This window comes from Canis aureus, chromosome 13, assembly GCF_053574225.1.
Source record: "Canis aureus isolate CA01 chromosome 13, VMU_Caureus_v.1.0, whole genome shotgun sequence".
NCBI lineage: Eukaryota > Metazoa > Chordata > Mammalia > Carnivora > Canidae > Canis > Canis aureus.
Window position 1 is genome coordinate 60,391,699 of NC_135623.1, and position 25,570 is coordinate 60,417,268.

Here is a 25,570-nt window from a genome sequence, read left to right on the forward strand (position 1 = left end):
AACTGTTTCCTCTCCTGAAACAGTAGAGTACCCAGAACCTTGAATTCTACAGTTTAATATTTACAAAAATTTGTTTTTCATTGATATGTACACAGTCTGGTTGAGGTGACCAATTTTAAGTCTAATAAATATAGTAAAGTTTCTCATACATTACAACAGGGATCAACAAACTTTTTCTATAAAGAACCAAATAGTAAATATTTCAGCTTTAGGGGACATATGACTTCTGTTATTACTGCGTAGCTCTTCCATTGTAGCAGAAAAGCAGCCCTTGACAATAAGCAAAAGCATGAGTGTGCATGTTCCAAGAAATCTTTATTTACCAATTAAGTAGCAGGATGGGTTTGGTCCACAGACTGTAGTTTCTGACCTCTGCTTTAACCTTAAATCATTTCCCCAAACTTTGTAGGAAGTTGATATATAACTTATATTATTATATGGAATAGTTGTGCATGTATGTACTCATGACATCTTACCAAGATCATGTAGGTATTTGCGGGCATCTGACCCATTTTTCTCTTCTGGTTTTATCGATAATAATATTTGGTCTGATGGCATAGTTAAATAAGAAGAACACAAAACAAAGCAAAACTATCTGCAATAACCATTTTTTCCTTCGTACTATTCTCTCTAAAAAGTCTTACAGAAAACCAATGCCATTTGTAGAATTGTGAAGTGTTAGATGAGAAGAGACTTTAGTGACCATTTAGTTGAAGTTCCTACTTTGCAGATGAGGTTACTGGCATAAAGTAATCAAGTGATTGTTCAGATCAATATAGATAGAGAATACAAGACGAGCAAACCCAATTCCAGAGTTAAGTCCAGCCTTCTAACCCTTCGGTACAGTGATCTCACAAAATCCAAGAACATTTTTAACATCATAATCACTTGGTAAATAGGAGTAAAGAAGGAGCAGCCTAACATTCTGGCTATTACCAAGATTCAAACAGTATCGGTTTAATTTCTCTGTCATGCTGTCATGCTGAAATTGATTCAAAATAAACTTGTATCTCCCTCGACTTTGTCAATACTACTAGTTCTAAGGTATTATAGATTTAGTAAAGTATATACACCATGTTTATCCCATCTTAGCAATGGAAGCTGCACACTTACCTTTTAAAAAGTATACTTTTAACAATAAAATCTGTAGAGGGCACAACTAACTCATTTCTATAAATCTCTATGTGATGTCTTCATTGTTAATAACCACCTAGCTTTTATCTGCACCTAATCTTTTAGAAAAGTGAATGTCAATCTAGTTTTGATTGTAGGGTGTGTGTGTGTGTGTGTGTGTGTGTGTGTGTGTGTGGTGTTCCCCTGTGAGCTTATGGAGATGAGCAGAATGTTTGTGGAATGTGATCTCCATGAGGGTACCAGAAGCTGGATGTGAGGTTGCTAGGCAATTTTCCCTATTGTTTTAAACAAACTGCACAGGGCTGGCAGCAGCTGTCAGAGTTCCTGGCTCTTAAAAATAACAGAGCTGAGGAACACAAAGAACAAAGGTCTTCCACAATAAATGGCAATAAATAACAGGAACTTTCTGTGCCAGTAAATGCAGGCACTTGGATGTTGAAGCAATTAATAGGGTTAACGAACACAAGAGGTCATTTGAATTCTATTTGTTGTCAAATACTTTTTTCCCCCTGGACACTTAAATTTAAATGGTAAGGCAATCTGAAAAGAGAATGGTAGACTGCAATTTTAATAAATTTTTCTTTTAAATTCATCACTTTCTTGCTTGTTTATTTTAATTTTATTTATGCAGGATTTCACCTCAGAGGCAACAGTATAAACCTTACTCTAAATAAATTTTAAAGATTTTAAGTAGAAACAAATTCTACATTTTATGTTAAAAAAAGAATTCATTCAACTGTGCTATCACCATAAGACTCTCTCTTTTAACTCCTTTATATAAGCCACATCCATTCTTCAACCCTTTCTCTTTATCATGGAGGTGGTGACACAATGCTATACATACAATGAAATTGAATAGAGCCATACACACATACACACACATGAGATCATTTATAACCATTGAAATCTGAATAACTTCTATAGGTTCTATTATTGTCAATTTCTTGGCTGTGACAGTGAACTATTGTTGTGTAAGAGACTGACATTGGCAGAGGCTGTGGTGCATGAAACATGTCTATACATAGCTTTGCAAATCCCTGTGAATCTAGAATTATTTCAAAATAAAAATTTTCAAAACAAAACAGGTCCTTAGTTCCTAATATTTCAAAATTAGAAATTTTTTTCCTTAAACAATAAATCGTATGTTGGTTTACTTCCTATCACTGTGTGGAGGATTCTTTCCTTCAGTTGATTTGTATATGAGCACCCATTTCAAAATAATTTGGAAGATGGAACTCAGACTTTTCCGGTCAATTTTTTAACATATTACTGGGCTTAAATGTTAGTTGTACAACGATTTTTTTTTTAAAAAATCTATTAAAAAATAAGTAAAATCTATTTATAGAATCTGAACTTTTGGAAAATCTGACATCGAGACTCATTCTGAATTGAATGATGGCTTAAGAATTGGTGCTCTAAGAAACAAGTCTTTTCAAACCAACATTCTTTGTTTTTCCCAGCGAGTGTATGTGTGTGTGTGTATTATAACTCTTCATTTTGAGATAAATACAGATTTATTGGAAGCTGCAAAGATAGTATATAGGGGTTCCATATACCCTTCACTCAGCCCTCCTAATAATTACATCTTGTATGACTATAGGCAAAATCAAAACAAGGAATTCATATTGATACAGTGTGTGTGTAGAGTTCTACGTTACTTTAACACACACATATGTAGATTCTTCTAACCACCACTTCAATCAAGATTAAGAATTATTCCATCACCACGAAGGAGTACTGGTGTTGACATTTTATCAATTCACATGACGTGTAGAAATTTCATCTCCTTTTAAGTCCCTTAGTCTTCCATTCTTCATAATATAATTGTCTTAAACATTCCTTTACAGGTATCGATATCTGTATCAGATAATGTTACATTTTGTGCTCTGTCAAATATAATTCAAAATACTCAAGAGGAGAAGGAAAATGTTTTTTATATTCACTTTTTTTCATTATTCCCTCTTCCTTCTCTTAAAATGTTTTAAAATGCTTTCTTTATTGTATTCTTTTCTTTCTGTTTAAAGAATTTCTTTTTTTTTTTTTTTTCCCTTTCTTTTAAGGAAGGTCTATCAGGGACAAATTCTCTTAGTTTTCCTTCATCTGAGAATGTCTAATTTCCCTTCATTCCTGAAGGATATTTTTGCTAGATAGAAGATTCAGGGCTGATAATTCCTTTCTGTTAGCATTTGAAAAATGTTGTGTCACTTCATTCTTGCCTCCATGGTTTTCTGATGAAAAACATACTGTCATTTGAATTTTTTTTCCCCTCACATTCAAGATATAGTTTCTCTTTTGCTGTCTTCAAATTTATTTCTTTTTCTTTACTTTTCAAAACTTTATTTGATGTGACTGCTTATTATTTCAAATGACATCTGTATTTACTTTTGAAATATTACCCATGGAATCTAAGCATAGAGCAAGAAAAGTCATTAAAACTTCTAAATTCCAAAAGCATATAGTATGTTATAAAAGTCAGATTTTACCCATTTTCCCCTATTTTTTATATTCCTAACTCCAAGCTTTCCAGATTTGCACACAGCTCTTAACACCTTCGTTCCAATTAGTTTCTGTTGTTGTTGTTGTTTAGTGATTTATCACTTAACATACAATATCCAGTGCACATCATAATTGTTCCAATTAGTTTTTAGGCATTTAGAAATTTAAATAGTTAAATAGTCAAATACTAAACTATCATTTCTTTGTTACTAGTCACACCAATATATAATAGGCCTTCTCATATTTTATTTCATTACTTTAAAGCAATCAGCCATTAATATCAGAAATTTGACTTCCCTTTTTTGTCCTCAGTGTGTCTTTCTACCAAAATGAAGACAGTTAAGCCTGCAACATCGTTTTTTACAGGCAGGAGTGGAGTTGTTTTTAAGTCTTACTTCCGCCTGCCAGAAATTAAATAGAATATTTAGAATGTTTAGGTTCTGAATCTGAGATTGTTTTCCTGCAATGTAAATCAGAAGAGGCAAATTTGGTTTTCAAGTTTTTTTGAATTACTCTGCTTGAATGTTTGAAGGATAATCTGAAAAGGTACGAGTAAACTATATTGTTAAAGGAAAGTACAAGTATGTGGTAAACAAAACATTTTTTCTTCTTGCAGAAAAACCTTACTATAAACAGTCTAAGTCTTAAGCTAGCTTATGACATAAAGTCCATGCTTAAAGCAATAAAGGGCCAGTCCATACCTAATTAGTCTGGAGATAATATTGTAATTAAAGCAGTGTTATAAGAATACTTCCATTGGGATCCCTGGGTGGCGCAGCGGTTTGGCGCCTGCCTTTGGCCCAGGGCTCGATCCTGGAGACCCGGGATCGAATCCCACGTCGGGCTCCCGGTGCATGGAGCCTGCTTCTCCCTCTGCCTATGTCTCTGCCTCTCTCTCTCTGTGTGACTATCATAAATAAATAAGAAAATTAAAAAAAAAAAAAAAAAAAAGAATACTTCCATTGATGATAAAGTATATTCTGGAGTTTGTCAACAAATTTCAAGACAGGTAAACATAATTTCCATATATGTCATTAGAATTTTACAAAATGTCTGTGTGCACTACATGCTTTTCCAGGAATTAACAGAGTGTCTCTATTCTTCATATTAAATCATTTATCTAAGTGTTAAAATTTCAAGAGCTTTCTGGGAATTTTATGGTTTAGGTATTTGAGTTCTGAGGAAGCACTCTACATTAGTTTTAAGGAACTTATTTTTTTTTAAGACTAATGACTGAAATTAAATATTTTCCTTCATAGTTTGTAAGATGTTTATTATGTCCCTATAATTTGTTAGACTCTGGAGATATATAAATAAACAAAATGAGTCCTTTCAAGCTGTGGTAGCATGAAGTGGGGCACCTAACCCATGGGAATTGTGGGTATTAGGATACAAAAAAAAAAAAAACTCTCAGAAAAATTATAATATTTCTACTAGGTCTTAAAACTATGGTGAGACTGAGAGAATTGGCAGTGAGAGTAATTTTTATTATATATTTTATTTCAAAGTAATAAATTACAATCTTAATTTTCTATTTTCTACCACCTTTGGCTCAAGGTGAGAAGAGACAGAAAAATACAATGAGAGGTAAAGGCTATGTCCCAGGCACTGTTTTATATATGTTATAAACAACAAATCATTTAATCTTAAAAATTAATTTGTAAGGTATATTGCATTATCATTCTCATTTATAAGATGAGGAAATGGAAATATCAAGATCCTCTAACAGCTAATGGGCCAGTTTAAAAAAAAAACTCCTATGACTGAATTCAGAGTCTTCATGTTTAGCTACCACAATGTATAGATGGAAAGAATATAGGTAGAACAGCTGTCAAACCTTATTTTTACCACTAACTTGTACAATCTTGGCAACTGACCCAACCATTTAATGCTCTTATCTTTAAAATGGGAATAAATACTCTTATCTTGAAAATTGTGTGTAGATTAAAGATAGGTTAATCAAAACTTCCAACACTCCCTAAAAGGTCAATAAATCATAGCTGTTTTGTGATGTTATAAAGTTTTCTTTCTAAATATACAAAATTAAATTTTATTTAAGTATCTTTTTTAAGATATCCATGCATACTCTTCTCCAATGAAACTTAATGCTCCTCTCTCTCTCTCTCTCTCTCTCTCTCTCCCTCCCTCCCTCTTCTTCTCCCCTCTTCATCTCTGACTTCTTCTTTATCCCCAGGATCCTTATGTTTGACATTTGCATGTCATACTTTATCAATGTCTTTCCAATATAAACCCTCTACTCTTGCCATCTTAAATGACCTGAAGCATATTGAGTTTATTCATCACTTTATAGCTTTGTTCCTGTTGTTTTCTCTGTTTAGAATGTATCTATCCAGTTTCTTCTCTACCTATTAAAAAATTCAAACCTAGAGATTTAGTTGAAATCCTGCCCATTCAACAAAGACTTCCTGTTTATTCCATTTGACAGTATAACACAGTATCCTCTTATAAAGTCCAAAAGAAGGTCTCTTAATCCCTATTACCAGGGAAAATTGCACTTCCTCAGATAACTGGTTTGCTTTTGGCTTATTTATACTGCCGATCATATAATAGTTTCTTCGTGTCTGTGTTTACCTGGTTATTAGGAACTCTGAGCCCAAATATGTGGTTCATTTTAGCAGCCATAAAATACGTGAAAGCATGCTAATTATTACTGCAAGTTGATACATGGATTAATTAATTAATTAATTTTGCTACTCTATTCTTTCTTCCTACCGTATATATTTTATCTTAATTAGTGCATGTATTACATTCTAAAAGTGAAATAAAATTTTATCTCACAAAAAAGGGATCCTACAAAAGGAAATCCCTATAGAAATCACAGAAAAATAGAAAAAAGTAACATAAAACGAATTTAAAATTATCTGTAAAAGCCATCCAAAATAAACACTTCAAATACTTAGATCTATTCACACTACATTTTCTTTTATTTTTTCCTTAAAAATCTTATTTATTTATTCACGAAAGACACACAGCGAGAGAGGCAAGAACATAGGCAGAGGGAAAAGCAGGCTCCTTGCAGGGAGCCTGATGCAGGATTCCATCCCATGTCCCTGGGACTGCGACCTAAGCCAAAGGCAGCCGTTCAACCACTGAGCAACCCAGGTGCCCCTCACATTACATTTTCTATGAAATTTGTGGTTTTACTTTAACAGGTTGGAAATGTGCTAAGATATAATTTTATGTTATATTTTTAAAATTAATACTATGTGAGTATTTGCATGTCATTAAACATTATTTGAAAACATGATATTCAGTGGTTTTATATCATCATTCAATTGAAGTATTTTCAGATGGCTGAATAGTTAATGCTGTGTTCAGTGGTAAACACATTACTACCATGACAAATAGCATTGTGTTAAATGTCTTCATTGTTAAATCTTTAGGCTCATGTTCTTCATGTAAATTAAAGGAAGTGAGAGTTTTAATCCATTAGTTGTGCGTATTTCTAAAGTATTAATTATTGTCAAATTTCTCTTCACACAATTTCTCTATTCATTTGATAATTGTGGGCATTGTAATTTGTTGTATATATGACTATATGTGTTTCTATAAATCAATTCAACATCTTTGGAGGAAGATGTATGAGTACATACATGAATTAATAGTGAATGGATATATTTCCAATCCAAATTTATCTCTCCTCTAAAATAATGTATGAATGATATATGTTACATTATTTCACAGCTTTTTGTTCTATGTTCTTTCTTAACTTCTTTTAGCACCGATGTCATTTTTATCTCTTGAAATCATTAGACTTTCTTGAAGAAGTCACTATGTATGCCACTTCTTCCAAATCTCTGCTTTTATCATATTTGTGGGAATATAGTTACAAGCCATAGTACACTTGTTGGCTGACAATTAGACTTCATAGTTTACAAAAAAATAAAACAAAATAAAAACAGAAACAAAAAAGAACACAAACCTTTATCAGAAAGTAATATTAAATATTGTGGTGAGAATACAAATAACCATAGACTCTCTCCTCCTGTCATCAACAGCAACATCATGACAGCTAAAAATAATCTTTCCCTACACTGCCCTTATTCAAGAATGTTAGACTGTGACAACATCACATTAAATTCTTTCCCAAATTCTGTTCATAACCTCTCATGTATCACACTTCAGGACATTGAATCCTTAAGAGTTTCTAAACAACATGACAATGAGATCATTCAGATCTCTAAACTCTGGGGGCACATGGATATATATTCTTGAAAGTGTTTATTCAACCAAGAGAAAGGCATAGAACACACAAGAGTGATTGAAGAGTCAAGACTACTTTGAAAGAATGAACCTGAAACGGGTCATACCAAATCAACAGTACTGATAGGGTTACTTTGTGGTAAAGTGAACAACTCACTAGACATGATCACACTGAGTGCCCAGATTATGATCTCTAAACAGTTCTTTTCCACTCATAGGAACTAAGACTCCTTGGGAAAAAAACAAAACAAAACAAAACAAAACACAATTTCAGATTGGGAGCAGAAAATATGTAAGATGGATCTGAACCAGCTTCACATACCAGAGAACAAAGAAGCTTTCAGAGCGAGTAGGGTCATGTCTAAAGTAAGCAAGAGCCAACTGGAAGAGGATCCCACTGGACAAAGAGAGGATATTTGGTGCATCAAGAATGAAAAGTGTGATAAATGGAAACACATCAAAACAAGTTAGGGTACAGCTTCTTCTAGTTTCCTAAATATGTTACCACCCCTCCACCCAATCATTTTCTAAAAGTAACTTTTCTTATGTCATTGCCTCAACTATCCTATTGTTAATATTTTGTGGATGTTCATTCACAATTTGGAGGGCCTGAATAATCAGTAAAGAGAAACACATGTGAGAAAAAAGAGAGAGAGAGAGAGAAACACATGTGTTTAATCTCTCATATTTAACTTTATGAAGTTTGGGTCTCAAATTTACTCTTTACATATTTTTAAGAAAACACACACACACACGTGCACACATACAATCAGCTTTGGCATACTAAAATTACGTTGAAAGTTGGTTTGGCTTTCATTGCATAATGATGAGCCCCCTCTCCCCCTGCCATCTTGTCCTAATTTCATTTTTCTCGTGCAGTTATTTTAACTTCTATTTGCAGAGAAAGAATAAAAATAATTTGATTACTTTCCAAGAAATAGTTTCCTGAGTGATTTATTATAAATAAATTATAGCCAATCAATCTGGCAATTTGGATAAAATATGTATATCTGTTAAAAATATAATGTAGCAAAACCAACAAAAAAGAAATAAAAAGTTTAATTGGTTCAATATCTTCAATGTCTGTCAAAACTGTAAAGGTGTAAATGGAAAATCTTCCTATTAAGAAACTAGCCAGATTTCACTGGCTTCAGTGATGAGTTTCACTCAATACATAATAAAGAAATACCTGCATTTTATACTATATCTTTTAGCAAATAGAGCAAAAGGGAATGCACTCCAAGACTTTTTAGGAGGCTGGTTATATAACCTTGACATACAAAGTTGACAAAATCATTACACAAAAGAAAAGTTGCAGTTAGATTCTTTCCATAGACAAAGATGAGAAACTTTCAATTTAGTATTAGCAAACCAAATTTTGCTGTGTATAAAAAGGATAATGTACCATCATTAGTGAGATTTATTCAGATATGCAATTTAGCTCTAATACTTAAAAATTTATAAGTATAATTCACCACATTAACAGAAAAAAAAGAGAAAGGCATAGTATCGTCTCAATAGATGCTAAAAAGGCACTTAACTTAGTACATTTATGATAAACTCTCAACTAATTAGGAATAGAAGTAGAATTTCTTAATCTGATAAAGACTATCTACAAACAAAAAACATCTATAAGCAAACTCAATAAAGATCATACTTGATGATAAAATATTGAGAGCTTTGTGCTGAAATTGGGAAAAAAAGTAAGGCTGTCTTCTATAATCATCATTATTCAATGTGTCAATTCAAAAAGGCAACATAATGGAATAAAAGATAAATGAAAAGGAAGAAATAAAATTGTCCTTATTTGAAAACAATGTGATTTATTACACAGAAAATCTACATATTATTAGAATTAATTAGTGAATTTAGCAAGATTGCTCAATACAAAGGTCAATATATAAAAATCATTCAAATATTTCTACAACTCAAAAAAAAGAATTGAAAAAAAATGCCAGTTACCAAAGCATCCACAAAATTAAAGTAATTTATATCTACATTGAAAACTATAAAATATTTGTCATGAATAGTAAAGCTCCAAATGGAGGGATATAGTGTGTTGATGGATCAAAAGTTTTATTATTTATACATTTAGTATTTTCTTTCCCAATTGAAAAATAGATTCAATATAACACACAGCTGGGTTTTGTATTTTATTTGTTTTGTTTTGCTTTTAAATTGACAAAATGATTTAAAAACTCGTGAGAAATGCAAAGGCCCAAGAAATACCAAGGCAATTTGATGAAACGAACATGGGAGAGTTTATATTGATAGAATCAAGACATTCTATAAAGCTGTAATGATTACAACAGTGGTTTTAGTACAATGATAGAGACAAAAAATATTCTTTTGGGTATTCCATCTACAAAAATCAATTTCAAGTAGAGTACAGACTGAAATGTGAATTGCAAACAAGGCTCTGAGGGAAAAAAAAATAAAGGGCAACACATTGTCATTTTGTGAGGGCAAAGACATCTTAAAAAAGACACAAATAGCACTAACCATAGAGCAAATTACTGATAAATTTAACTATGAGAACTAACACTTCACTGTTATTTAAGACATTCGTAGGAGAACAAAAAGGCAGATTGAGAGATTCCGAGAATATATTGGTTTAACATGCATTTGACTTGAATTTCATATCCAAAATTTATAAATGATATTTATAGACCAATAGTAATTAAAGAATACAATGGAAAAATGGGCTAGGGGAGCCTGGGTAGTACAGTCAGTTAAGCAACCAACTCTTGCTTTTGGCTCTGGTCCTGATTTCAGGGTCAGAAAATCTAGTCTTGAGTCTGGCTCGTGCTAAGCAGGGAGTCTGCTTGAGATTCTCTTTCCCTATCTCTCTCTGCCCTGCCCTCTATTCGTGTTCTCTCTCTCTCAAATAAATAAATAAACCATTTTTAAAAATGGGCTAAAAACTTTAAGAGACTTTATAAAGAGAATAACAAAGGACCAAAAAATTTAGAAGAATCTCTTAAACAATAAGAAAATAAATATCAATATCACACTACTCTAACTCAAACCTCAAAATGATGAAAGAGGGGAGAAATTTTTATTTGTTTATTATTTATTTTTTGTAAAGATTTTATTTATTTAAAATTAATCTCTATGAGAGACACAGGCAGAGGGACTGCAGGACTCCAGGATCACACCCTCGGCCTAAGGCAGGAGATAAAACACTGAGCCACCCAGGCATCCCAAGAGGGGTAAAATTTTTAAATACCAAATGTTTTTAAGGATTTCAATGGAAGCAATGAGAGTTCTCTCCTACACTTCTATATTAGAAATTGTTGGACGTGTCTAGGAAAAGTAGTAAATAGCCTATGCCCCAGCATCCATTCTAAGGTATATCCAACAAAAATACACCAGAAGATGGTTGCAAATTTGAGCAACGATAGCAGAATGCATACCTCACTACCCTTCCCATAAGATGTAAGATTCATGTAGATCTTGTCACACTGGCGTGAAGCTATTTTTCTCCTACTTTTCATCTAGAAATGACAGATACTATTCCAATGTAATTATAAAAACAGCTAAAATCAAAACTGACCAAGTTTGTGCAATCGAGGCTATTTTAAAAGTATTTTCTCGTAAACTGACGAAGAAAATCAGGTTTGCTATTTCTGTGCTACTATTCAAGTATGTTCTTGTTCTACCTTACAAGAGTTTCCCGGGCTCAGTGTTTTGGGGTTTTTTGTGGTCTCATAATTGTATGTTGCACTAATTCGTAAGTGGCAGTGGTATTGACAGGAAAGTATTAACAGAGTTTTGAAACACTGAAATGTTGACATGTTCACCTGTGTAAACCACTTTTATTGCCAACTGCTGGTTTTAATGCTTCCCATCATAAGAATGGGCATGATTAATCTGGCGCCACATAAATGTCCTCGAAAATGCTGCTATAATTGAATTTGGCTAAATACTTTCATATTATGGATGAGGACATTGGCCCTCAGTGGTCAGTTTATTCAGTCGTATAGATAATTTGTGACACAGTCATATTCAATATTCTTACATTTACATTTCTGAACAGTTTATACATCCAGTACGTGCATTCTAATTTATTAGTCATATAGCAAGTGGTTCCAAAGACATTTTTTTTTGTTTTGTTTTGTTTTCATATTAATTGGGTTCAGATATTAGCCCAGGAATTTTCTAACTTTGTACACTCTATTTAACCTCTCCAAGTCTCAGTTTCTTCTTTTGTCAAATGGGGCCTCTAACTGGTAAGTTTGTATGAACGTATAAATGAGTTTGGACACAAGGTTTGCTTATTTTTTTTGCAATTATTACTTTTGTTTAAGATAAATTCACTTATATTTCACTATTTTTAAAGATGTATTTATTTATTTGAAAGAGAGAGATACACACAGACAGAGAGAGAGCATTGGGGGAAGGGATATAGGAAGAGGAAGAAAAATAGACTCTCCCTTGAGCAGGGAGTGGGATGTGGGGCTCCATCCCAAGACCCTGAGATCATGACCTGAGCCAAAATCAAGAAGTGGATGCTTAATTGAATAAGCCACCCAGGTGCTTTTTCACTATAATTTTATGTTTTTACCGTGCATTAGTTTGGAGACATCTAAAAGTAAGGATTAGATTAATTAAGAAGTTAACCTGACTTGCAAATTAACATTTTTATAAAATATGTGCATACACAATCAGCCCTATATCTTTGCAAGCTACAATCCATTTTTTCAGTGAAATGACCCCAAAACTCACTGAACAGGCATAGTTCCCCATAACTATTTTGTTAAATAAATAGAGCATTGAAATTACAGTAAATGACGACTAACACAAACAAAATAACTGAATAGTCATATGATACTAGGTGAAACGGAAACTGATTCCTAGAGCAATACAGTATTATAGGTGATACTTTAGCCTAAGGATATCAAGTTTTTCTTTTCTTTTTTTTTTTTTTAAGATTTTATTTATTTATTAATGAGAGGGAGAGAGAGAGAGAGAGAGAGAGAGAGAGAGAGAGAGAGAGAGGCAGAGACACAGGCAGAGAGAGAAACAGGCTCCAAGCAGGAAGCCCAATGTGGGACTCGATCCCGGGACTCCAGGATCACACCCTGGGTCAAAGGCAGACACTAAACCACTGAGCCGCCCAGAGATCCCCCCAAGTTTTTATTTTCATTACAAATTATAAGTGCATTGGAGTCAGTAAATCTTTTAATGTAGAAATTATTGTTTTGGCCAATTCTACATTTGCTGCTAAACTCACTTAACATAATTCATGTCGGGCTTTTTCCTATGTTAATATCACATAGTAATGAAACATTTTCATAGAGTTAATTAAGAATGAAAATCTACCCAAATAATGTTAAAATGAAGAAACTACTGAAGAGGGAATTACTCAGATAATATCCAGCTTCTTTGTTCTAAACCAGTAGCCAAACTTTGGGAAGCTGTGCTATTACTCCAGTGTTTGAAAAAACACCCTAGGATGCCAAGATTAACTGGCAAAAAAAGAAAGCAAATAATAATACCAAACATCAAAAGCTACTTTTCACAGTTCTGCCCTGAAACAGAGGATTATAAAAACCTTACTTGTTAGAGTCATAACAAAAACACAAAGTTTTGCGTCAAGGCAGGAATAGTTCTGAACCTTTTTAAATTCCAGCTTAAATGAGACCCCTGATTAAAATATTAAAAAGAAAAAAGGAACATGTTTGAGGTGCTAGGATTAAGGGTAATCACTGGTGAAAACCCTACATTGGAGCCATAGTTCAACAAACACATTTATTACACTACCTTTAAGGTGTTATTCTTGTGTGGTTTTTAGGTAGTATAACATTTAGCTTAGTCTATCCTAAATATGGATCTCTGAATTTAGAATATGAATAAAAGAATTGTTTTCAACATTTGCTAACTTCTGTTTTCTACTTGGAATGGTGCAGAGAAAAGCCGTGGGTTTCATTAATGGTTCCACCTATTTTTTGTCAGCTTTTAAATGGAAATAATTTTCCCATCTTGAGAAACAGGCTTTTGGATTAACAATACAAGCAGCCCTTACCATTAGGTGTGTTGTGAGAATCCAGTTCGAAAAAAGTCTATACATAAATATCTTTTTCACAGTAAGTGTCCGTAAAAAGTAAGATGTTGCTTTATTAATATTAAGTATTTTTGTGAGTAGGATTTGGCCCTAGAAATAGGGTCCATGTGTTATGAAGAATTTGTCACCTGCTATTTTTGCAACTAATGCATGAAGAAATGCTATCAGAAGACCACAGGTTTTTGGAGGAAAAGCCTATGAAAGCATTAGCTAATGAACACTTTGGATAGTGATAAGATTATTCAGGAACTGTCAGTTTTCAATAAGGAATATAGAATGACATTGTAATTTCAGCTCAATAGGCTCTGTTTAGAATTTTTAGTTTTAGTTTTAGATACCAATCCATTCATCTATTCTCCTTTAACATAATTGAAGCTAATTAAAGAAAATTCTTTTGAATGAAGTCTCAGATACTCTGGATCATAGGAATTTGAATTGTTGTTTTTCTTACTTGATGCAGTCCTAATTCATATCTTCTTAAATGAGGCATATTAGTTTTACATATTTTTACCCATGTCTGTGTATTTCAGACTAAATTATAGCTATGGCATGAATCTGCATATTATCTTTTTGCCTATCAGTTTTAACAAAGGCAAATCAATAGGTATTTCTGAAGTCACTATCAAGTAAATTATTTCTAATCCAGTAGTTTAATCTGATGAATCATGAGCTATTTCCATTGTAGATCTATTATTTAATCATTATATGGTACATTTTTCTTGAATACCCATTATTTGGCTGGCACTATGCTAGGTGTGGAAATATGCAGTTTAAGTTTTGCTCTGTGCCTGAAAGGAGAGCTCAGTGTCCTTAAAGTGGAAAGAAGGAAGTTAGGATTTTTGTTTTGAGTTGTGTGATATATGCATGCATTGTACTATAAAATGAGAACCCAAAGAGAAGCCGTTTACTCAGACTTGAAAGACAAGGTAGGCTTCAAGAATTAACTATTGTGCTATTCTGAGTAGGACAGAAGGCACTTGGCCAGGAAGAAGTACAAGGCATTAACATCACTGTGAAGCAGGCGTTCGGATAAGCTTTTTTAACATAGCGACTTTTAGGTCCTCTGAAATTCAGACTCTAAGTTTATATCTACTTTTATTACCAAGAAGCATGCAAAAAATAAATGTTCACCCAATCCTGAGCCACACCTCATACTTCAACCTTAGCCCATCTATGACTTTGAAGTTTGAGTTTAAGAATAATGGATGAAGGAGGGCATGTGCCAGAGTAAAGATTTAGAGGGGAGATTTGGGAATAGCGTGAGGGGTGGGTTTTGTGTTTTCACCATCTGATCAACAACAGATAACCCAGGGTCATATATTTGCCACACTTACTCATTTCAGGAAGGGCCACCATCTCTCTAAGTAAAGTTTCTACTCATCTTTGGCTGCTCATTTGTATCTTAACCTGATTCTCAAATTCTGGGTTTCTTTCTTTAGTTACAATAATTACAACTACTTACTTTCAACTAATGGATAGACTTGACTACACAATAAGTATCTTTGAATTTTCATATTTTTATAGAAGTGATTACCTGTATTTTCAATGGGCTTCTGGAGCCAGATAATCACATTGTGAAGGAACATATTATCATTGTATATCTGATGGACCACTGAAAAATATAATGTAAGTAGTGAAATAATCAGATTATGGGAGACAACTCTCACTGGGAGGTCCTAGGAAATATGTGTGAAGCAGGTAAGCTTTTACAAAATGCAAAAGAACAAATAACCTTCTCTTCTAGTCTTTATGATCTTTCTCCTTCACACATGGGCAACAAGTGTTCATAGGTCCCCCTTAGCAGTACAGAAATCTTTCATGGAGTAAGTTCTCCTGCTCCAAGCGTATCTGTGGTGTCTCTCCTGATCAGATTGGGCCCCTCAAATGTGGTGTGATGAGTGGGTGGAAGCTGGTGTTGGGGCAGTGAAAGGATTCACCCAAGGGTGAATAAATGAAGCAGAAGTGTATCGAATACACTGCAAGGGAATGTCAGGGGGGACAGAAAAAAAAAAAAGAGAGAGAGAGAGAGAGACTTAGATAATGGGTTGGGTTGTTTTTAAAGAGGAAAAGTGAAGAGGTGTGGGGATATATGTATGGAGTTCTCCCTTTTTGGTAACTGTGCCTGGTTATAAATAGCCCATTGGTCAGTAGGGTCTATGGCTATTTTGAGGTGGGTCACCTGATGGGCCTATCTGTATGCAGCCAGGTGGTCCCCTGTGGGCCCTTTCTGCATTCCATGGCTCAAGTCTGTTGCCTAAAAGTGACTTCTACACTTACTAAAGTCTTTTGACCTAACAGGACAAGGAGTTCTAACCAGTGCATTTTTATAGTAAATAATTGGAATTCTATATAGGTCTTAAGCATTTAAAAGCATACACACAGCATCCTGAGAAGGAAGAAAAAAATTAAAACGGGAATAGTTGAATGATTTTGACAAACATTGCTGTATTTTTTTTTTGAAGAATTTTTTTTTCTGATGATGAGAGATCACTATGTAAAGATAATGTGGATCCCTGTAATGAATTATCTAAAGCGTATAGGTAAAGATTAGGTTGTGTAATTTATGTAGTATAAAAAAATTCAATATAGGGAGGTGGAAAAATTAAAGTTTTAAAGGGAATGTTTATGGGGGAATCCCTGGGTGGATTTGCGGTTTGGCACCTGCCTTTGGCCCAGGGTGTGATCCTAGAGTCCCGGGATCGAGTCCCATATCGGGTTCCTTGCGTGGAGCCTGCTTCTCCCTCTGTCTGTCTGTCTCTCTCTTTCTCTCTCTCTCTCTCTCTCTCTCTCTGTGTTTCTCATGAATAAATAAAATCTTTAAAAAAAAAGGATATTTATTTTAAAATCATTGGTGGAAAAAAGGAGCAAATGAATTTCCTTTCCTTCTAGTTTGGCATAGGGGGTAATCCAAAACAAAAAGTCACATGGAGACAAATAATCAATGAAAGAATATTGCTGGGAATAAAGCCTAACATGTGATGACTGTTACTGAATCACAAGATGTGAAGGAGAGGAGAGCCTTGGAACAGGAATCCCATCATGCCTAGAACTGTTATTTGTGTATGTATGTATTTATTTATTATAATTTATTTTTTTAAGATTTTATTTATTTATTCATGAGAGACAGAGAGAGAGAGAGAGAGAGAGAGAAAGAGAGAGAGAGAGTTAGACATAGGCAGGCTCTCTGTGGGGAGCCTGATGCAGGACTCCATGACAGGACCCAGGGATCAAGCCCTAAGCCTGAGGCAGATGCTCAACCACTAAGCCACTCAGGCATCCCTAGAACTGTTATTTAAATGTAAATGACTGTTATTTAAATGAAATACAGTGTAGTAAGCATAGTTTCTTGTTCGCTTTATGACTCATTTAATAAATGTTAAATATTCCATTAAAATTTTAACACCGGAGAAACAGTAACAGATGCTTAGTAAATGTAAGTTTCCTTCCCTTTTCTCACTCTTGCAAAGATTTAAATCATTTTTTAACCACTATCCCAATATTTTGATTTCTGATAATTCCTAGCACCTAATACTTTCTACTATAAAGGCTGAACAGTGTGTGTGTGTGTGTTGGGTGGGGGGGGGGGGGAGGAATCAATGTTCAACTCATGATTTAGCCAGAAAACACACTTGTACGATCAAATTTTTCTTATGAAATTTCAAAATCTATATCTAATTCAATGCCTTGAGATTTTTCTTATTAGTAATTTAATCAGTAGCCACAGGACATAGAAGATACATACACGATATAACATAAGGAAGTTATCTCCACATAAGAGAGAGAAAAGCACTCCCTGGGAGATTTGAATGGAATGAAACCAGGTTTAAAGTGCTGCCTGGCTCCCTGAGATAGGATTCAGCAGCACAGTTAGAGGCATTCAGCTGGATTCTAACAAGATACCTGGAAGCCAGCAACGAGGAAGCCATGGCCAGCTGTTGGAAAGCCAGAGACTTGTCCTGGGAGCACTCCACAAGGAGCCCTATCACCTCAGGCAGGCCCAAGATGTGGCTATCATGACAGGAAACCCCTGACCAAATAAGAAAAGATGTGAAACCTTGCTTCCAAGAAATCCCTACACCGAGTAACAAATATTCCAGCCCCAAGTTAATAACTGTCAATAAAATATAGAAATCCAACCCTGAGGGCATGCAACTATCTCTCAAGCTCACTCACTCTTTCATCTGGAGAGTGTATTTTCACTTTAAGAAACTCTTGCTTGTGTTGCTCATATGCTGTGCCATGTCTATCCTCGAATTCTTTCCGGTGACAAGACCAAGAGCCTCTGGCAGCATCTTTGGGATGGAATGGGTTGAGACCTCAGGGCTCAGTGTCTTCCCAGTTCACCCAGCAAAAGCATCACTATGTGGGCTTTGGCCAAGAATGGCAGAGTGCAGCGGTAGCAACCACATGAAAGCAGAGGGCACTGGTGCGCTGCTTACCATTGGAGTTTTTAGTGTGCTCCACGACCCCAGGGGGTGGCCCTATTAGAGTGGAAATAGTGACATTGTGTGATGAGGCAGAGAAAGAGCTCAGATTAATTCCCTGCATTCCCCATTTCCTGCTCATGGCGTGTGGTACACTAAGTTATTTCTGGAGCTTCCATGATGAACACAAGTGCCCTGAGAGCTGGAAACCAGAAAGAATCCGAGGCCGTCAGGAAGGGGATGCAGTGTGGGAAAAGGTCCTTAGGTATTTGCATGGATGTTGATGCATGCCCGGAGGGGTGAAGTACAAAGGCCAGCGAAGACCCTGGAGCGCAGTGTTCAGGTAACAGACTATTCCCTCCTATCATGATGGAATGTTTCCATCTGTTCCCAGATGCTACAGAGGGAAAAGAGGACAGAAAAGAAGGAAAAAAGGACAGATTAAAATCTTCAATTGACCTGAATTCAAATCCGCCTACTTCTAAGTAGATATGAAGTCAAATCATTCAAGAGCAATTGATTTCCATAATAGGAAAGTAAAGAGAGATATATTTCTGCCCGTTAGAACCATAAAATGATTATAGAAAACATTTACACTTGCTAGGCTCTGTTTCTAAACATTTAAAATATATAAATTCATTTTATTCTCTAAACAACTCCCTGAAGTAGGCACTATTTTTATCAGCAACTTAAAAATGAGCTAACTTAAGTGGGAATACTATACTTCATACTGGGAATAATTTCTATCTAGTTAATTTTATGCACATTTGCTTTTTTATCTCCATTTCTATTCTTCATAGCATATGTTTCTTATTGATACCAACTATTACCTATTTTGTTTGTCTCATTTATAACTTAGCCACTTGGAATCTTTAAGTTTTTATATTCCTTCCTTTGACAATATTGCTCCCTCATGTCACATAACTTTTTTACTTGTGATTTTGTGTTATCGAGCAAGCTGAGTTAATAAAAGTTTTTACTCTACATGTTTCATTCGGAATACTTCATTTGGTGCTGATAGACTTTCACAGGATATTCATAGCAATTATTTTGCAGTTTTATAAAGTGAGTAGTAAAGTGAAATAAATGATTCATGAATTCAAGGACCAGAATAACAGTCTCCAAAATATCAAATGGATTGGTGAAAGGCCATATGATATACTGTACTACAGTATCTGCAATATATTATCCATATAAAATAAATTTATTTCCTTTATTGGTCAGTAGTCAAAGCAAGTATGAAATTTATTTTCCTAAATTATTATTTTGGGAATTATAGCATCCTATAAGATAAGGGCCTAGATCTTGATGTCTGACATATCTAGATGTCAGTCTCAGTTCCTCTAGCTTATTAGGTGTTTAATCTGAAACAAATTCCTTAACTTCTCCAGTCAGTTTTTTTTTTTTCATTGATGATAGAAGTATTATAATATCTATGTGCCACAGTATTTAGTGGGGAGTTTGGGTAAATTATGAAAGTTAATTACTTAGTCCAAGGTAGAAAACAATAAGCACTTCATCATTATTATCATCACCACCACTATCATCATCATCATTCTTTATCATCATTACCTAATCATGTTACTTCTCTTCAAAAAGATCAAATATTTCGGGGGTGCTTAGTGTGAAAAAATCATTGTTTTAGCAACTGGGACACATTAATGGACAAAGCAGATACACAACTATCAGTCTTTTGGGCTGCTATAACAAAACAACACATGCTATAACAAAATAGGGGAAGCTACAAACAGAATGCTTTAAATGACATAAATGTATTTCTCACAGTTCTGGAGGCTTGAAGTCTAAGATCAGGGTCCCAGATGGTGAGGAGAGGGCCTACTTTCAGGTTGCAGCCTGCAGAGCTTTCACTGTGTCCTCACGTGGTGACAGGGCAACAGAGTTCTCAGGAGTCTTTTTAGAAGAGCATTAGTCCCATTCATGAGGGCTGCACCCTCATAACCTAATTATTCCCCAAAAACTCCATCTCCAAATACCATCACATTGGGCATTAAAATCTCAAAAAGTGAATTTGGGTGGGACACAAACATTCAGATCATAGCAATAGTGTTGTTTTTTGCTCTGTACATTCTATCAGGATTTAGACCAATATCACACAATACATTAAATATGCAAGTAAATCACATGGCCTTTTCATAAGCCATAAAATGTCATGGAAAGTGGCAAGAAGCAGAGCAGGGTAAGGTATATCTTGACTGTTGATTTGAAGGAACAAGGGTATGGAATGGGTTACATTTAAAAATATAGTCCTCATTGGAAAGGCAATATTTAGGCAAATGTTTAAAGGATGTGAGAAAGTTAGCCAGAGAAAGTAGTTTCAGGCAGAGGAAATGACCAGTGCAAATGCCCCAAGACCGGAGCTCATGTGAAGGTGGAGAGATTACAAGGAGACCAGTGCGGTTGGAATGGAGTGAGTGTCTGGGAAAGAAGGGATTGAGGTCAGAAAGTTAACCATGGAGACAGATCGTTTTGGTGCATGGAAGCTGCTGTAAGGGCTTTGGTTTTATTCTGAGTAAGATGAGGGGCGACTGCCGAGTTTGAGCCAGGAACCGATGATGTATCAACATCTTGAAAGACAGTGAATCATCACTTAAAATACTCTCAACATATAAGAAATGGATCTCCTATATTTCTTAACAGTTATAAAATATCTGAATTGTTATAAGATATCTGAGGGGGATACCAAGGATGGATTTCATGTAACAATTGAGTTAAAATTTTGTATGTCCCTTAATATATGGTCACAAATCTATTTATGAATATACCTCTATTGCCCTAAATATTTTGTGTTAATTACTTATTATACCTATACTACTCTGAGATTTTTTTAAACATGTGCTCAAATATATACTAAATGAGGTATAAAATGTTTAACTACTTGAAAGCAAATGAGTTAAAAATATTCATAAATACAAATAGTTTTATCTTTTTCAACACAGCTAGTTAAGAATTGTGATTTGAAGCATTGAATATGCAAATATTTTGCATTTGATTTTCCTCTTCTTTTTTCTGTCCTATTCAGAAATTGATTTGATTTATAAACTTATTGTCATGGTCAGCTTGGCCCTCACATGAGAGGACCTCATCTTGGAGCCATTTAGGCATTTGTCTAGCTGGCGTGCACATTGGAGCTTAGACTATAGTTCAAAGAGGCTGTGCAAAGTATAAATTGAAGAAACAATTAGAATCCAGAGACTCTTCTATAAATATAGTTCAGAAGCCATATCAGCACATTTTCTACATTAGTTCTTTTATATACCTTAAAATGGTCGTCATAACACAATGACTACTCAGTAACCACATGTATTTGAGTTCACACCATACCCTAGAACTTAAAATTAAAGTGGCACTTGTTTCCTACTTCACAGACCTAAAGCACTCTCTAGCTTTTAGTCTAGGCTCTACCTAGCCATGCCTTTCATTTAAGACAGAGACACAGAAAAATGAAAGGGCCTGCCCACAATCTCAGAGCTCAAGTAAATGATTAATGCTGAGCTTTCAGACACATAACTGCTTTCTGAGAAGGCTTCTATTTGTCCATGTGTAAGGAAGCAATTCTTATTTTAGGTAGAAGTGGTCTGCTACAGTCATTGAAAGCATGATGCTGATTTTTGTTATACAACCAGGGTGACGTGATTGAAAAGGAACATCTGATGGAGTAGAGAAAGGAAAGTCAAAATCTAAATGATTCATAAAAGATGGCCTTGGAAGTGATTAACTCTGGTAACCAAACTGGAAATTCCTTGATGACTCAGGGCCTCCTACTCATCTGTGCTTGGCAAATTAGTGAAGAACTGAAGGCTTGCCTCAGACAGGAAATTGGAATTTAGTGGGGAGTGAAGTAGTAAAGAACAGCTCTGCAAGAGCAAGAATAATAAAGTTTCCTTGTCAGGAAACTGAAATGAAGTTTTTAGTCTCTAAGAAAAAGCTCATTCACTCTGGAAATCACGTTCTCATGAATGTGAGAAAGTTGAGATGCTAGCCCAGAAAAGAGGTGAAGGAATTAGATGTTAACAACTCTGGGAAACGAACTAGGGGTGGTGGAAGGGGAGGAGGGCGGGGGGTGGGGGTGAATGGGTGACGGGCACTGAGGGGGGCACTTGACGGGATGAGCACTGGGTGTTATTCTGTATGTTGGTAAATTGAACACCAATAAAAAAAATAATTTATTAAAAAAAAGAATAGAAAACTCTCAGACAGAAAAAAAAGATACAATAGATTTTGAAATGATGTCCTCTTGACTCTTAAATTATACTATTGAAATTATATTTAAATTATTATACAATAAAATTCAGATAGAGTACAGCACACATCTTATATCAGCAATGTATGTGGTATATTTGATAGCCAAAATAATAGAGGAGAATATGGTTAGTTTTTAGTGGACAATGGGCAGGGATGATAAATATCCTGCAATATAGCAAACACAAATAATCATCTCATCCAAAATGCAATCACTTGTCCCACTAAGGAAAAAAAGATGACTCAAAAGAGGTCTTTTTGAAGAACCAAGTCTGTATCATCAAGTGTTGAATCCAGAGGCAAATGGAAGATGCTCAAAACATGTTGAGTGAAACCAAAAAGAACCTCTCTTCTATAACCTAATCTATTTCTAGATGTTAATATCTTTTCATTAATATTTGGTTCAATGTTGGAAAAGACCTGGACTTTTCCCTTAAAAAGGTCCAAACCTTTAAAATCTGAAATATAAGTCCAAGGATCTCCTTATTTTAGATAGAAGTGATGGCAAGTCAAAACAGTGAAGCAGTGAACGAGGAGCAGTAGAATGTGCCAATATCAGGAAATGATAAGGGAGGGGAATTGTGACTGCTGTTATCCTAGTCTTTTTCACAGATTAACTCCAAAGGGGCAGAGGAGTATGTATTTCAGTATCCTGTTCCAAGTATCATGTGATGGTCTTTAATGTCCATAATGTGCAAGGAGAGCCTGGAGATGTTGGGCGGAGAGGTGTCAAAAGAACAAATCTGAATCCAGTGCAATGCCTAGTCTCTGTTCTGGACACTAACCTGATCTGAAGCAGATGCCTCCAATCAAAGATTTTTGAACCACCCAGTTTAATTCCCAATTCTTGGAGAGTGACTTTGACTTATTCCTATTTGCTCAGTGTTGCTTTAAAAGTCAGAATGGAATAATGAGGTCACTGACTGCCCCATTACATTTGGAACTTAAGTTCAATTTTATGACCCATAGCAAGCTTACTCATTTTTTAGTCTGTTAATTATCCCATCATAGTTGTCAGCCCAAGCTGATCATGTAAGAAGGAGAAAAGGTGAGAGTCACAGACACATTTCTATATTAAAAATGGAAAAAAAAGATTACATTGGGCTTTTATAATTAAAATCTCTATGTCCCATTTGTATGTCATATGTTTTTATTTTTTATTTTATTTTTATTATTATTTTTTAAATTTATTTATGATAGTCACACAGAGAGAGAGAGAGGCAGAGACATAGGCAGAGGGAAAAGCAGGCTCCATGCACCAGGATCCCGACATGGGATTCGATCCCGGGTCTCCAGGATCGTGCCCTGGGCCAAAGGCAGGCACTAAACCGCTGCGCCACCCAGGGATCCCCATGTATGTCATATGTTTTTTAATTGTACAGTCTTTATTCTTACTCTGCCAATTTATTATTTTTTTTTTGCTCTGCCAATTTATTGATAAAAAGTATCAACTCCATAAAAAATATTTAGAAGCATTTTAATATTTATAGCTTCATTGTACATGTCATTTTCTTGAGGGTCTCCTAGAAAATTTCAAAAATGTCTCTGCTACTTAAAATAAAATAAAATGTTATTTTAAAGAAGGGGGTAAAACTCTTTATCATGCCAGTGTACATTTTCGCAATTTAACTTCTATCGACCTTATCAAAGACCTTGGAATAAACCCAAAGTAGATATTACTTACAGATTCTATGAATAACTAATGATATGGTTATAAAGCAATTTGCCAAAGTATTAAGTACCCGTAGGTATTAAGTGTCCAAGGATATGCTGACTACTGGGAAGTTGCCTGCTCTTATAAAAGAAGTAAATTCACTCCACTAAGGCAAGAGCATATGATTTACTATAAATACCTTCTCAGGTATTCAAGAAAGAATAAACTTATTTCACATGATTGAGAAACGTTCTCTAAATTTATTTTAAAATATTCTCTTTCTCAGGGGTGTATGTTAAACCCAGTTCCCAATATCCTTCCCTAGAGCCTATGATTTAGTACCTCTAGTGTGCATGTGAATATATATGTAACTGTGTCCAGGTAATTTTTCTGATGTAGGTAAAAGGTACACTATGAAAAACCCTGCTATTAAATAGTATTAGGCTTACTCTACGCCAGTTATTCTAACAGAGAAAATTTAATACAAAGAATCATTACCTAGGTATAGAAAACTATAAAAAAGGAAGGGAGTGGAAGAGAAACTAAGGTGTGTTAGGGGTCAGAGTGAATTCACAAGTGAATTTCACAAGACGTGAAAATTATTAAACTATCATACATTGATCTCTTAGCATGAGCCAGACATTTTCCCAAGTACTTACACATTATCCCTTATGTCTATAAAAATCCTACAGGCAAGGTATTATTTTCCATTTTATAGATATGAAAACTAAACTCATGTTCATAGAACTCTAACATTTGTGTTCTTCATAGCAGGCCCTACTGCACCCAAATATTCTATATTAAACTTCTAATTTTCTTTCTTAAACTTCATACTCCATCTATTACCATAAACAGAGCCTTGGTTTAACAGAAGGAATCCAGATATACAAGTCATGATAGTTAATCTTTGCCTTCCTTTTATCTATAACTAATAGGGCTACCATTTGGTTCCATTACAAATTAGCCTAGTTGACTTCCAAAGAACGTAATGAGATCCAGTGGAAATATTATAGGCCTTGCAATCAGATATAGAAGGTCTTAAATCCAAGCTCCAACCTTGTTATCCCAAGTAAGCTTAGAAGTTCTCTTAGCCAATTTTCTCAATTGTGAAAACGAAATAATACCTAACTCACAAAATTATTCCAAGAGTTAAAATTGTGCATGTAAAGTGCTGGTTATATATCAAATTTGTGAAACCGATTCAATAAAATCTCTGTACAATTTTAATCATGGGCTCAAAACTTTCCATCACTTGTAAAATTGCTTTTGAGAATTTGGTGAATAAATAGTTCTATTTCAATTCTAAATTTG